This window comes from Lontra canadensis, unplaced genomic scaffold (assembly GCF_010015895.1).
Source record: "Lontra canadensis isolate GAN:19392208 unplaced genomic scaffold, GSC_riverotter_1.0 scaffold44, whole genome shotgun sequence".
In the NCBI taxonomy this organism is placed as follows: Eukaryota; Metazoa; Chordata; class Mammalia; order Carnivora; family Mustelidae; genus Lontra; species Lontra canadensis.
The window spans coordinates 1,962,027-1,975,751 of NW_022631038.1; positions in this window are offsets into that span (position 1 = coordinate 1,962,027).

Here is a 13,725-nt window from a genome sequence, read left to right on the forward strand (position 1 = left end):
AGCTTAGAGGCTGTGAGGCTGATGCTCAACCTTCAGTTGTTGCTCAGCCTTGAATAACAGACGCAGAGGGAAAGTAGAGTTCTGACTAGATCTCCCCAAGCAGTTGAGCAGTGGTGCTGCTGAATAAAGGACTCCGTGGACAATTGCTGGACCTCTGATGGGCTCGGAGGCACCGGTCTGCCCTCGATGGGAGAGGTGCTCGGTTTTCTGGTGCCACATAACATGCGGATCTCACAGCCCATGCAGAAAACAGCCGCATTTGCCATGGGCACCAGAATAACTAGAAAAGTTTGCTCGTGACGGACGGAGATCAGCCACGATTTGGGGAGCCCCGGGCTCAGCTCAACTGCTCTCAGAGCTGAGAAGATAGAAGCCGCACAACTGAAACACATCCAGGGCGCTGGGATGTTGTTGGGTGGGGCGTCCTGCTGGACTCCAAGCCTCGCGTGTGCCGGATTTCTGAAAAGAGCCCACCCCGGGCTGGGCAATGTGTTTTTCTTGTCCTGAAGTTAACATCAACAGTTATAATTAGTTTGTTTTATGTCAGGTTTATTCCAAATGCTTTCGTGGCATTCCTTATGTAGGGTTTACAGGAGTTTTATGAAGCAGTTTCCACTCCATCCCTCTCTCACAATTGGAGGAATGTGATGGACAAAGAGTTTAAGATAATATGTGGCATAGATGGGATTAAAATTCAGGTCATTGAGACCCAAGGAGAGACACTGAATTCTAGGCTAGCCTCCTCTGATGGTGTGAACTTCTTAAGTCAAAAATCCACACCAGCAACGTGTTCTTATATGTCCAGAAAATTGCAATGCTCTACTACAGAAGTGGTTTGAACAGAAGTCTTTAAAGATGCCCTTTCTGGCTATGAACTGACCCGCACTTCCTTCCTGGGTGTCTGGAGACACTAGACTCACGGCTGAGCCCATGCTTCCCGCAGCTGCTGGGGGCTTTGGGGAGGGTCTGCCGTGGCTTGTCGTGCCTGCGCCCTACCAGGACAGAGGTTTTCACAAGATTATACAGAACAGGGATCACAACAGAAGACTCAAACCAGACTGACAGCAGAGCCTGGACAAGGGCTTTGTGGACACCCTAAAATGGGCTGGTCAGCCACACGTGGGGGTACTTGTCACCTGGAAGACTGTCCTGGATTTGATCTTGGCATTGACATTTTAAATAAACTCTCCAGGGATCTGATACTCATGGTTCATGAAGATGCACGTTATTAATCTTCATGGACATTAGAGCAGGTGTAGCTCCCCGTTATCAGTCATCGTGTCCAGCAATGGAGGCGAAATCATCAGCTGCGTTTACAAAGAATCACATTGTACAAACACACAGATATTTCCGCCGAAGGGCAGCTTAGCTTATTGCCATCATGAACGAAGAGAGACGGGTCCCAGCCCCAGGGGTCCCAAGCAGCTCTGGGACAGTCGGTGGCCTCCGCTGGGGAGGGCCATGTCCTGAGGTCCCCATCTGCATCTGAAAGGGGGGAGAGAAACAAAATGGTGCATTCACATATTCCATTTTCCCCCAAACTTTGTCAGCTTGATAATGTTGGGGAGGAAGTGACAGGCACACCTGCAGACGAGACTCCAAGTTTTGGTTTTATTTTGAATGGTTGTCTCTTTCTTTTTAGTATTTTGTGCTGCTTAGTGTAATGGTGCTGGAAAGCTATTAAGACAGTCATTTGTGTCTAGATGTGAGGGAAAATGGCATAATCATTTTACAGATGAGAAATCTATGATAGAAAAAGAATGTGATTTGCCTAAGGTCACAAACCGAGCCAGAGCTCGAGTCTGAAGCAGCTCATCTGCGCTTGTCAGAGAAGCGACGTCCGTGTTAGGAAATGGAAGAACACTCATTAGCGTTCCTTGAATCGACTCAAGAATATATTCAAATTCTTATGCTTAGTCAAATCTGTAGCTTGAGGAAATGAGTGGGCGATTTGCAGGATTCTGTGTTGGGAAAGTAATGTCTGAATTTGTTTTCCTTATGGTGTTTTTCTTCTCCATGTCAAGTTGGTTGCCAATTTTCGAGATAATCATCTCAAAATGTTTTTCATTTAGGACAGAATTTAAAGTTTTGATGGGGAAAATAATCGTAATTTCTAATGTTTTTGAAATTTTCACAGTTTCTCTCGAAATGTAGCAGATTGAAAATACAGTACAGGCTAAACTCTGTGTTATCTTTCACTGTTCAGTGATCACTGTTAAGTGGAGGGATTGGTTTCAAAGCTATAAAATTACCATATATTTAAAATGGAAGTGTTTTAGGTTCTAGCACTCAAGTCCATCCCCCCTGATTCCCATATCTCCCAGGCCAATAATAAGTGTGACAAAAATGCCAGTCCACGTGGCTAACATGCCAAACTAGTTTCCAATTTCTATTGCCTCTTGTCTTGGCCTGAGCAGAGGATGTAATCGCTTCCCTCAGAGCCAAGGAGGCTGTCACGGGCAGACAAGAGGTATAATACCTTGCCACTAGAAAGCTGAGTTTGCCATATGTGTGTTTGGGATATTCCAAGAACAAGAACCTATTTATATCTGGACAACATCAAAACTTATGTTCCCTTGTATATTTTAGGACTAATAAGCTTAAAATAATTTCCTATGGGTTTTACTACAATAAGAAAATACGTATCGATCCTATCCTTGCATTTTCCATTATGAACCAAAGATGACGGAAAGACCAAAATAGCCCATTCCCCTGGCGTGTTCATGAGCATGACTTCCAGCGTCCCCAAGATTTTAAAGGTTTTGGGGAATGTGTTTGTTATAAAAAAACAAACAGGACGTAAGTACAGATTAGAAACTACTCTCCGTCCATTGGTAGGCGTCTGGGACAATGTCCGTTTCATCATATCTAATAGCATCCTTGGTTGGAAACAGGGAAGGCTTATATAGTTGCTCAGTTTAACTCTCAAAACCCGAGGAAAGGGCTGCTGGAATCCACTGGGAAGTGGTTTAACATGGCAGAGTCTGGAGATGCCTGGACAAGTCACTTCGGTCCCCGAGTCCAAACTGTGGACACTCTCGGAAACTTTTTCTCACATTTCATAGGCAATCTTCAGGAAATCGTGTTGCTCTACCTTCAAGGATCATCTGAAATGTCGCCGACCGTTTCCACTACAGGTGGTCAGAGCCACAGCCCCTTCTGCCGGGCTAGCGCCCACCATCTGGAAAGTTCCTGGTTTCACCCCTTACTGAACTACTGCCTCTTCCCAAAGGCCAGCCAGAGAGGTTCCTGGAAAACGTCAGCCAAATGCCGGCACTCCCCTGATCTTCATTTCCGAGAAAGAACAAACTCGTGTTCAACGGGGCCTGACGGTCTCTGGCTTCTGACCTCTAACCTCGCCCTCATGTCGCCATCACCTCCCACTCTCCAGCAAAATGCCTGTTTTGCCATTTCTCAGATGTGCTGTCCTCTCTCCCTCTAATGACTACCTTCTGTGAAACACACTCCCTCAAATATCCGTGCGGCTGGCAGCCTCAGACGTCGCGTCCTGGGCCAAGATCTTGTCCTGAGTTCCTCACTGGTGCATCATAAGGTCCTAAACAGTGAAGCTATCTGAACAGTGTATAAGAGGAGAACGGAATACATACTAGAATTGTTAGTAAAAAAATATGTCAGTAGTTTTTGGTAAAGTCAAATCAGCTTTTAGCCTGTAGCATTTGTTTCTAAAGAGTATTTTAAAACCGAACTTCGAAGAAGGAAGTTTGAGAAAAGTAGTAAACCTTGTCACGACCAGCTCCAGACGGCAAACGGAGACATGAGCTACAAGGGATCTTCGCAGTGTTCCCTGATGAAAGCTAAGTGCAGAACAGGCAAAATAAATAAATTAATTAATTAATTTTAAAAATTCATGATTGACTTATGCAAAAGACTACTCACTGCCACTCTGTTTTATTGTAACAGGGCTGAAAATAGCCCCATCAGCAGGGGACAATGACATGCTGTGGCTCTGTAAGTAAAGGAGGGGAAATCCCTCCTTGCCAGGGGAGAGGGACGTCCAGGACACAGCGCTATGTGAGGGCAGCCAGGGGCTGAACAGTGGTTAGCTCCTAGAGCAGGGCCCGTTCCGCGTCTGCATCCTGTTATATCTGTGCACACAAAAGTAAGACCTAAACAGGTGGGTTGAGAACAAGAATTCCATTTATCTACTGACACTGAAGAAAATAAAAATTAACGAGAAAAACCAAAACTGTGCAAATGTTCACCCATAAGGAAATAGAAGAAATAGTGGAGAATAGACACTTCATTGTCTATATTTTAATATGTAAAATCACATACCTGATTTACATATTTAAAACTATGAACATATTTAAAAAACACACACACACACATTTCAACATATATAGAGAGAAAGCAAGAAAATTAATATGAAATTACTATAACACATTACGTTAGGAACAAGTCATTTTTAGCAGCATGGAGAGTTCTGTGAAGGAAGACCCAGCGGGTGAGAGTGAACGCAGGTCACAGCTCTCGGGATGTTAGTTCAGCCCGTCACTTTGCCGGGATGGTTCCTTCCTTTCCTGAAGATCCATCAGTACGACCTTCTCCGCTTCTCATAAGCCAGGATTCAGGCCTATTGTTTTTTAAAGAACCTTTTTTTCACTGTTTCATCAATGTTTTAGAAGACTAGAAAATTAAGTAATTATGTATGTTGTATTTTGGTTTGATTTGCTTTGCTTTATCCGTCACTCTGTGTTTTCGTGATGATTTCTCCTCTACCTATTAGCAAGCTCTTCTCTCCTCGTCAGGGAACAATTCCTTTTCTCCCTGTTGGCCTTATTTTTAAATTTTATATATTTAAGTGACTTCCTCCTAACAAGAGAGGTTCAAAAACACTTGGCTTCTACAAAATCCAGTGAGTCGTATAAATACAAGGTCCATAAAGAGCACTGTTGCAACATCGTGTCAGTTAATCAGACTCTGAACGCATGCAGCCAATCCACAAGGTCACTATTGCAGAGACACGTGCGCTACAGTCAAAGGTTATTGTTAAAGCAGAAATTACAGTTTAAAGTCTGTCTGAAACTCTTAGCAAGGTCTTGCGGACACAATAATGTAAATTAGGTTACTATCACACATCATAAGGAAATTAAGTTCCAGAATGTATAGATGAATTTCTTTTATACATCTTTCTTTGAGATCTAGATAAAAACCACCTAAGATATAATTATGATTTAAATAAATAATCATATTAAAAATGTCACATAAAGGGGCGCCTGGGTGGCTCAGTGGGTTAAAGCATCTGCCTTCGGCTCAGGTCATGATCTCAGGGTCCTGGGATCAAGCCCCACATCGGGCTCTCTGCTCAGCAGGGAGCCTGCTTCCTCCTCTCTCTCTGCCTGCCTCCCTGCCTACTTGTGATCTCTGTCTGTCAAATAAATAAATAAAATCTTAAAAAAAAGTCACATAAAATATTTGCAAGATATCCCAGATCATTCCCATTTTGTGCAGATTTCTAACCTCATCTGTGATTATCCTCTCCGACTTCTTCAGTAGGAGCTAAAAGTTCATTATTTCTGTCCCACAAAACAAAATGGAACAGGAATCAATGTGATTAGGAGAACTAAAGTGGCACTTTTTCAGAACTAAAGATGACTTTTCAGTGGTAATGGGAAAATTGCCACACCAGAAGCAGGGGTAGACATTTGCAGATCAAAGGAAACCAGTGATTGAAAGCTTTGGGCGGGAGGGCTCTCTGAGTCCACCTTCGTGGACGTGCATGCCGCACAGGTGGCAAGCCCCAAGACCACATTAAGTGGGGAGTGTCCCGGGGGCTCTGGAAGGAGCAGACATGCAGCCCCAGCCAACACTTCCATTTCCTCCGGCGAGGGAACGTGTATGAGTCAGTGCACCACGGGCACAGAAGATGCCCCCCAGCCCGCTGTGTCGTTAATATTATTTCCTAAAAACCTGCTCTGTGGAGAGCTCTATCCATCGTCCGCCTGTGGAGCCCTCCTGGGGCAGACACGACACTCCCCTCGCCACCTGCTCACTGACTCCCTGAAGGACACCGCGCCCAGCACGGACGGAGTTAACACAGCTGGTGACGGTGAACTCACGCGTCTCTCACACAGGGACTCCAAGTTCAGAGCCTTGCTGACAAATCACCCACAGAACTAAAAAAAAAAAAGAAAGAAAAAAACCTTCTAAGACAATGAAAGCGTCTAAAGCGTGTTTGACAAATGCAGTGTGCTACACTGACATTCACGGTGACACTTCACTTAATATTTGAAACGCTGTCTCTCCCGAGAGCCATGTTCTGTGGCAGACCGCGTATCCGCATTTCTGTAAAATCCTCTTTATGAATAATATTTTCTTTTTTGAATAATATTTTCTGATGAGGAGATAAGTATATGCTTATTTCAGGATATTTAGAAACATTAGGAAAATATAAAAAAGAAACATACATGATCAAACATTCCATTAGGAATCAACAACCATAATTAGCATCTTTGTTTTCCTCAAATCTCCTTTCTTCTGTTCAAATATGTACATATCTGAATGATTTTCTGATTCTGAAATATGAAAGTGAAGTGTATGTTTTTTGTTTCTGGAATTATGAATATTTTCTGTTGTTACTGGAAAGCATTTTTAAAGGACTGTTTAATATCTCACTGTTAGATGAAAGACTTGCTGGTGTTATGTTGTAAGAGATAATGACGGTGCGATAATTCAACTTCAGGTGTTTTCACCATTGGAGGTGCATATTGGAGAAATGTTCAGTGTTTGATGACAGTGGATTTGCTGGAAGAAACATAAGAAACAAGTATGATGAGAGGAAAAGTTTGCCCAAATGTTCATGATTGCTGAAGCTGGAAGACTGACTCCCGTTCTCTGCAGATCTGTTTGCTACAGTGTTTATGCGACGTGAGAATCCAACTGTGTCCATAAATACAGTCAATTACACTCATGCTTTAAAAAGAACTTTCTATTTTTTCATGTCTAATAAGTCACTAATCTGTAAATAATGCACTAATTTCTAAAGTAAATTTCTGATTCTCTACCTGTTCCATTGACCACCTATGTCTGCGTTAATACTGTGCCTTTTCAATGGGACGGATTTGAATTAGGGTTAATCTGATGAGGATAAGCCCCACATCACCTGCCACTCGCCCTCCTGTTTGGTCTCCGAACAATGTCCTTGGGCCTCACCTCTGACTTTTGGCCTCTGCCTCCTGACTTTCAGTGTGACCCTTGGTGAGTTCTCTGGCGGGGAGAGAATTGTCTCCTCCTCCTGGTTTTCTTCTCACCTCCAGGGTGGTGTGGCCTCCTCCTTTTGGCAGAAAGACTGGTCGAGTAGCACTTGCTTTCAGTTTGCTCATAACTGAACGAGGAGCGCTCCCCTCACACCCAGGGCTTGCTCGGCACCCAAACGTGCGGCAGGGGCCTGGCCTCAGCATCCCCACCCTCCCCACACAGCACCTGTCTCTACCACCGGTGCTCTGCTGACTTGAGACACTCCCCAGCTAAATCCACATCTCCTAGCAACCTTTCCGGCAATGCTTTCGGATGGAGAAGGTGTCTGATTCCCCTTGTCTCGTTCTCTTCCACTTTGGAGTATGACCCATATTTGTGAAAACTCAAATCCCCTAAAACCAACACTCCTGGTGCTTTGCTACAGAGCGAGGTTTAAAAAGATCGCCATTTCCAACAGTCCGAGAACACTCAGGTCTCCCTGCCTCCCTTTCGTTTCCGGGAGTCGCAGTTTTCAGTGAGACTCGATGTGTGTTGTTGTGAACGAGTCCTCAAACGTTTAGCAACTGCCCACGACCGCGGGAGTGGGTGCCCGGGGCAGCTCGGCCCTCTGAGCAGCATGGAAGGGGGAGGTGGGATGCCGTCTGCACGAGCTCTCTGCCAAACCCAGTCCTGCTCTTACAGGAATCTGTCCCTTAAGGTGGTAGGACCGACGTCCCCATTCCCGTGGGCTGTCAGCAAGCTGTGGCTGCCACACCCTTTGCCACGCCGTGCTCCGTGTTCAGAGCCAGAGTCCGGATCCTTCTGACACTTGGGATCCCCGGCTTCCCCTTCTGTTAGCAGCCGGAGAGAACCCATCCTAAGTGGCTCCTGGGAACAGGTCAGGCCCACCCAGATAACCCCCCCACTGTACATCACATGCGCCTTACAACAGAGGTCGGTCACAGGGCAGACACCCATCCCATCGCCCGCCCCAGCAACATCGTGCAGGATGAGCACGGGCCGCGAGAACTTCGGACACAAGGTGGGATCTCGAGGCCAAGAGGAACAAAGCACCGGCAGGGTACTGGCTGAGTCCGTAAGCAGTGGGTATGAAGGCAGGCTGCCCAAGAAGTATTTATTTCTTGAGCTTTTAATTTGAGCTTACAGCAGATTCACATGCAGTGGTAAGAAGTAACACACCAGGACTGTGCGGACACAAATGCGTAAATCCTTCTTCTTTCTGTTTCGCGACCTGCTGCATATATGTCTGGGGCAAGGCGCTCCAAGCCCGCGTAAACGGGGCAGGGGCGAGTTGGGGAGGGAAGGTAAATAGGAAGAGAAGAATGCGTCTGAGTAAGACCTCGCTAGGGCTGCTTCGGAGCCGCTTGCCAACGTCCATTTCCACAATAAGCTCCAGGCACAGGTTGGGCTACAAAGTTCCAGGAACTGCCCCGTTCCCCTGGGTCGCGAGGCTCGCTGATCCAAGCAGTGCCTGCCGCTGGGGAGGAGCGAGGAGAGCTCTGCGGGCGAGAGGAGCTGTTTGCACCGTAGTTTCCAGGGCTCTGCCGCGGAGTATCGTACTCAAAGCTCCCAGTCATCCAGAAAGAGTATGAGATCGTTTCTCTCACTTTAAAAATGATATAAATTACGTTTAGTGGTTTACTTTGTAAGTTTTGGTGAGCGAGGACAGAATAACACGGATAAATCTTCTGACATTTATTTCACGATTTCTGTTTCCATTATAATTACATATCTGCCAAAAATTTTATTGTCCTATAACATTCTGAAAGTAAATAATTGTCTTTACTGTGGAAAATTAGAACAATTACTAGATACGGTCTCTTGAAGGGAAAAGAAACAAACATAGTGTTCTTTGGAATAAAAACGACAGTTACAAGAAAAATAACTAATGAAACATAAATGCTCGAGCTCATGAGTGTTAGGAGAGCAAGGGTTCTCCGCCTGCTCAGCACCGCGGCGTCTCTGGGGCCCAGCACCGTGCCGTGTCTGGTGTGCAGATACACAACAATGTGTGTGCATGGGGTGAATTGTGAAAGAAACAAAGATGTTTGAGAAAAAATCATAATTACAAATTAAAGATCTAATAAAACAACAGAAAACTTCATAGAGGGGCGCCTGGGTGGCTCAGTGGGTTAAAGCCTCTGCCTTCGGCTCAGGTCATGATCCCAGGGTCCTGGGATCGAGCCCCACATCGGGCTCTCTGCTCCGCGGGGAGCCTGCTTCCTCCTCTTTCCCTCCGCCTGCCTCTCTGCCTACTTGTGATCTCTGTCTGTCAAATAAATGAATAAAATCTTAAAAAAAAAAAAGATTAAAAAAAAGAAAACTTCATAGAATTCTCTCAGTAAGATATAGAAATAGTTAAAAAATATATAGTCCACAATGATGCAGTGTTATTCTGTTCTTTTTTTTAAAATTAAAATGAATAAAATCCAACATAGAAAATGTGTTAAAGTCTCACCCTTTTCCAATCTAATATATGAAGAGAAGAGCTTCTTCTATTTTTTTTTTTTGTTAATCCTTTGGACACAAAGTTCAATAAATATTTAATTATTAATCATTTTAACGTGCAGACTTTGAGCCATAAAATTCTGACCTCCCATTTGGATTGTCTCACCCTGAAAGCAAATCGAGTGATGGTTCTCCTGCTTTGGTCGGGTCAGGGCACCTCACAGTGGATATTGATCACCATTGGCAGAGCTGGAGAAGAGCCCGGAGTTATTATAGGGCCATTCATTTGGGGCTTATAGAAATGACCTTCAAATAAGCTTGGGAGATTGGCCGTCAGCTGCCTACCGTTGCTATCCTTCTGAAGAATCTGGTAGACGTACCTCTGACAGTTTCCATGGAAACAGCCGTGCGGTTATTTCTCCCCAGGTTCTCTCACCATCCACATCCTTTTCCATCACACACTACAGGTAAATTCTCAATAAGATTCATTGTTTTCATAACTGTGGAATGTACGCCTTGTAAGAAATATGTGAAGTCCAGGAAATTTAAGTATTTTTTTAACTTTATCACATTTTGCTGATGCTTAGATGGATGCCCTCCCACGGGCGACACGTGGCAGACGTGTGAGAGGTAGCAAGACAGAGAAAAACGGACACTGAGACAATTAAAACACAGATTACTTGGGATTGATTTTCTTCCCCAGAAGCCTCCCAGTGACAGAAAGAATCTCCTTTCATCACTGGTTACAAGCTACTAATCTATTTTCAAGGGTTACAGCTCTACCCAAACAAAATAAAAACACTGCAGAGAAGAATATCACATACTTGTTCATTTTATTTAATGGACATGATATTCCCCCAGCCCAGTTGCAATGGACTCTTGAAAACATCTGGACTTGCCCAAAGAAAGCAATTCCCTCGGGCTAAGTAGGTTGAGCAACCGTTTATTTACTTATGTTTATTAAACTGTATTCCGTGTTCATACCCCACGAGGCACTGAGACAGAAGCCTTCCACTGAGAGCGGATTCCCTACGGGGACCTCGGGAACCAACTGGAAGCACGAGGGCCAATAAACAAAGCGTAGACAGTAGAACGAGTGGGTGCACGGACACCGTGACTTCGGCTGTCCTCAGGTACCGTGCAGAACAGAAAATGCGGTGATGCGTGCAGTATTTTATACCTTGCGGTCAACGCCTTCTGTCCTGGGAAGGAAAGAGGGCGCTGCCACAAGTGTCCGAGGGAGGAGGAGGCAGCGCTGCCCCGGGGTCCTGCACCCAGGAGACGAGCATCCCAGCCCTGGGCAGGCAGGAACACGGTGTACTTGGGGGAAAGCAAGCCAGGCTGGCTAAGGCAGGGAGAAAGTGAAAGAGGCCACCAGGAAGTCAGAAAGGGAAGGGGCTGCCTCACATTTTCAATCATTTGGATTTTATTTCCGGAGTGGTGAAAAGAGCTTGGGTCCGTCTGTGGGAATTTCTGAGTGGACAGAGGGTGGGTTTTCCTGCAGAAGCTGTCTAGTTGCTGCGTCGAAGTGCGATTGCATGAGACATGGACAGGGGCAGTCAGTGCAGCTTGGCCGTGCGGGGACGGGGACTTGACCAGGGTCAGGGGAAAAGGACACGAGGTCACATGATGGTTTGGTGACATTTTGGAGCAAAGGGTGACATAAATTGTGGATGGACTAAATGGAGTAGGGTGAGGGGAAGAGAGGGAAAGGGGGCTCCTGGCTTCTCTGTGAATGTTGGGGAGGCATCAAAGGCTGGGACCTGCTGGGACCCTAAGAACATCTGCTTGAGGGTGTGCGCCCATCCAAGCACCCAACCACAGTAAGGGACCGACACCCAGACGAGGGCTGCTTCTGTGACTGACTGCTCCAGAAGCCGGGCCCTGTATTTCAGCCACAGAGAGGCACAAGCCTTCGGTGTAAAATGGTGTTTGTGGAAGCAGAACACACACTCTCCGAGCCCCCCAAGGTTGGAAATGAAACACCTGGTTAACACGAGCACACACAGAGCCACAGAAGAAGCCACCAACGTGTCAGGAAAGTCACAGGAAACCAGTTCTTCTTGTAAAGAAGAGCATAGTCGTCAGGAACATTACACAAAGGGCTCGGGGAGAAAGATGATTTGCACGTTTTTATATGTGAGCTTGCGAGAACCTTCGGGCCACTTGGAAGACTCACCCATGGGCGTTTCTCCAGATGCAGAACAAATTAATAAGCCCTTTGTCTATTCAATTCCTTCAGAAGTAGATTTCAGGGTTTAAGAGAGCTCCATGTCAATCTTTTTTGAAAGTTAAATTATACTCCATGACGAGATTAGGAGGATTTCAGATGAACTACTCACGGTAGCAGCGGGGTCCCTGTCCACACAGTGACCTGCAGGGAGTGCTGTCGTGCCCCTGACACGGGAGGAACCCGAGGCTCACACGGGGCGCTGTGCTCCGACGTCTCTCATTTGTTTGGCTCAGCTATTTTAGAACAAACTCATACTCTCTCTTTCTCTCTCCCTCCCTCCCTCCCACCTTTGCTTCCTTCCTTCCCTTCGTTCTTTCATTCTTTCTTTCTATCATTTCCAGTTATCTGGTGAAATGAAGAACCCTTTAAGTGGGAAAATGACAAGCAAGGTGCTTGAAGGTACATTGGCTTTTACCTTGGGCTGTCCGTCCTCACCAGAAACTACGAATCTCCCTAGACCCATTTCCTCTTTACCTTCATGTGGTGTTGCAAGCATGCGGACAATTTTCCAAGGTCCAAAGGTGGCCAGTGCCTTAAAAATGCAAGGAAAACAAAAGTTGAGAACATCTTTTCTGCCCAGAAGCAGAGGGTCCCTGATGGCCTTGTCCCCAAGTGAGACAAGAGAGCGGGCATTTCTGCAAACTCTCCCTAAATATGGCACGATCATGGCAGGAGCAAGTCAGGGCGCAGCACTTGAAGCCTGGGGCGCCCGGCAGAAACGTGGCCACCCAGATGCCACAGCGGCGTGCGCGTCACCGTGGACGCCCTCCTGAGGCTCACATGCCTCCTTTGTCGCATCAGTCCTGGGAGCATCTGCTCCTGATAGACATCGTGTTTGTAAGACCTGGCATCCTCAGCCAGGCTGGAGTTTCCTCATTGATCTGCTGCCTTCCTGGAAAATGACTTTGCTGCCTGTATTAGTTTTCTGGGCGCCTGTAACGAATCACTGTGAACTGGGAAGCTGAAAAAAATCACAAATTTTTATTCTCCCTCAGTCTGGAGGACAGAAGTTCAAAATCAGATGAATTCAGTGATTCCGCGAGATAGGACGATCTTACAACATATCAACCAAACCTTTGAGAAAAAAGGCGCCCCTGCAAATCACAGATACACCGGAGATGCAGCCTGGACTGGCCCAATCAGGGTGTAGTCCTCTCAGCCCAGAAAAAGTGTCTTCAGAGTTCCATACTTTTTTCTTAGGGTCTTCTTATATCGCTAGTGTTTTTGGTATTTGTGAGAAAGTTTGAGTGCCGTTATGTGTAAACATTCCCATGCTGGCAAAAGTCACACGGGGACGATTGTGGTTATCTGTCATTGTGTAATGACCCTCTGCAAATGCAGTGAAGGAAAACACTGTCCTTTATGGCCACGTGTCATGGTTCTGGGTCTGACCTGGGCTCAGCCAGTGACCTCCCTCCTTCCCTCCAGTGGTCCCCGTGGATGCGCTGGTGTAGCAGAGCGTGGAGTCGGATCTAAGGCTGAACTCACGTGCCGTGAAGCCTGGGGAGACAGCTGGGGCTGGGACAGCAGGAGACCCTCTGTGTCTGTCCCTCCCGTCTCTCCAGCTCTCTCTCCTTCCTCTTCCTCCCCCCTTCCCCTCCGTCCCTCCTTCCCTCCCTCCCCCTCTCCTCCTATGCTTCTTCTCATTCTGCTTCTCCCAGGCACTTCGCAGAAGAAGTCATGAGCTGAACACAGAGTGATGGTGGACACAATCCCTCACTAGATCCACGAGAAATCACGGTGAGATCTCTTGTTGCACAATGATGTGCATTTTTTAAAAGTGTAACGATGTGCAGCATTGACCATGGCGTGAGGCAATCATTGTT